The 2,463-nt window shown below is 32.0% G+C and overlaps 1 long non-coding RNA gene across 1 annotated transcript; it reads left to right on the top strand.

Annotated features, from left to right (window-relative positions):
* The first annotated feature begins 1,285 nt into the window (after window positions 1-1,285).
* On the top strand, window positions 1,286-2,457 carry LOC107596294 (uncharacterized). Its single transcript, XR_001610349.1, has 3 exons — window positions 1,286-1,387; window positions 1,485-1,636; window positions 2,203-2,457. It is a non-coding gene; the product is annotated as an uncharacterized lncRNA (long non-coding RNA).
* The last annotated feature ends 6 nt before the right edge of the window (window positions 2,458-2,463 follow it).

Below are 2,463 nucleotides of genomic sequence, written 5' to 3'. Positions count from 1 at the left end.
AGCTTTTGTCTCATAAAGTTATCACACGAGTCATGAATGAGTGCAAATTTGGAAATTATTTTATACAACAGTTAAATAAATAAGAAATGTTATGGTAAGTCTTGCAATATATTGCAAAATATATTTATAATCAGTCGTGAAAATTGACAAAATTCACTGGGGGACCCTAGCTTGGAATCAGGTGGGGTTGGGGGGGTATAATGGTGATAAAAGGTCAAATAATAAATAAATATATATTATATTTATTTAAAATATACATTTTGGATGTATTTAATTATACATCTCTTTGTAATATATAATAACATTACATTTATTTCATATTTTCTCTATCATAACCCTTCTTGGATATTCTTGGTTATTAATTTTGGCCAAATTATAGATATTTTGTGTGTGAATTTGCACATGCTATAATGTAAGCATCATTAATGACCCCTTGTGTTTAATAAAATAAAAAGATTGATTAGTGAAATAAAAGAATGATTTAATAAAAAATGAGAATGATTAGTAATTGTCTCTCATTGGCCTGATTAGCTAAAACCTAAAAGGTAACATTACAGTCTTAAGGCCTCTACGCTTACATTTAAAAAAATATGTATATGCATATTTTTTTTTAAGGAACACCGTCTGATCAATGACAGAAATTAACCTTATAGGGCAAAATTTTACTCCTTGAAGTTTTTTTTTTTTTTTTTTTTACCTTTGTAATCCCATTTTTCAAACTTTATTAAATGTATGTCATATTTGGAGCCAAAAAAATTTGATTTATAAACTTTTAGCAAAAATGAATTGGGCTGCTTTGAAAAAAAAAAAATTCTGAAAGTAATTTTCAGATGCAACGGGGGAAAAAACGGGATAAACACAAACATGAACTTGTAAATAAAATAATCTGATGTATAGCCTATGTGCAATTTAATAACATATAGCCTAGTTTGATATATGCGCTGGAGTTTCCCGCTGACAACCTGGGGGCAAAGCTGCTCACCGCTCTTTTTTCAGTTAATTTCACAAAGGTAAGGAATATTATTTTATTTATATATGAAAAACAACTGTTGTTCAAATGGTCTACTTTATCTAATACATGCGTCAATCAAAAAAAAAATATTAGTTAAGATTACTTCCATTTAAAATGTGTTTCAGGGAAAAAAAAATCGCTATAAATGTTAGATATTTTGGTATACAGTGTTATTAACATTCCACATTTCTATCAACATTATTTTTGCAGACATGCAGAAGAGAATTTTAGAAGAAGAACAATGAAAAGATGATATAGGAGATGAGCAAAGATGAACAAAACATTTGCACATCGACGACACGAAATCATTATGATCAATGTCCATGTGTGCAAGACATAAAGGAACGATGGACAGCCCTGTTTCAACCTTCTCAAGTGAGTTAACAATACTCAGAGACAAAAAGGAACATAATGTATCTGAAAACACCCTCTCAAAACGTGAAATTAATTTGACTCGCATTCCGTATTTCAGGTGAATGCAGAATTTCACAGAATAACCACTGTGCAGCTGGAACCTAAATTGGTCCTCACTGGATCTTCACACTCCCAAGCTGTTGACAACTGTTTCGTGCCAAAGGAGGAGCACTCGGAGAAAGACTGAAAACTGAGATGGAACTACTGAAGGTACAGTTTAAAATGCAAGCCATTTGGCTACTTGTTGTTTTATGTAAGTGTGAGAGGAATTGTTTGTTCTTGTATTTTTCTTCATGATCAGCAGGTAGTACTTCCCCTTCTACTGTAAATTAAATATTAAACGTGATGATATTTAGGTTCTCAAACAAAAAAGCTGACATGCATTTATGTGTGACAACAGTTCAGTGAGGTTATGTTTTTTTGCCTTCAGTTAATTTCATGGACTTTCACAGAAAATATTAAATAAGTTGTTTATTTATATATGTTCAATTTCAGTTGTACAGAGGACAATACAGTGTCGGTAGGTTTTTATTCAACAACCTCTGTTGATAGATTCAAGCACTGTTTAATTTATAAAATTTACAAAAAATTTGCTTCATCTGTTTTTTAGCCCATGTGATCAAGCCAAATAGTGAAAGTAGCAAGGAACAAAATATTGTGGAGGCAAAAACACCTTGGGAGTGGCTTATACAGTTTGTTGCTCACCTGTTGACATTTTTTGCACCCCTGTTTTACACCACTAAATGAACCTCTGCTGTTTTATTTTATTTTTTTAGGGTGAGCAGTGTTCTGTTTATGACGAGAGGTGGTCATCAGCTGCATTATAGAATTTCCTGGGGAACATGCAGGAGACCTCATCAAAGAATTGCAAGTATGCAATCTTAATTTCAATACACCAGAAGTGTGAATATATCAAAATTGTTGTTGACTTCCTGAAGAGGCCATAATATTGTTGATTGGGCTTTCTGATTAAACAAATTGTTGAGTTTCAGATCTTCTCTGTTGATCAATATTTCATAGGTTTTGAGTGTCACTGC

Source organism: Sinocyclocheilus grahami, unplaced genomic scaffold (genome assembly GCF_001515645.1).
Source record: "Sinocyclocheilus grahami isolate Dianchi unplaced genomic scaffold, SAMN03320097.WGS_v1.1 scaffold216.1, whole genome shotgun sequence".
Lineage (NCBI taxonomy): Eukaryota > Metazoa > Chordata > Actinopteri > Cypriniformes > Cyprinidae > Sinocyclocheilus > Sinocyclocheilus grahami.
Note: the sequence above shows the minus strand (reverse complement) of the source record. Positions and strands in the feature narration are given on the sequence as shown.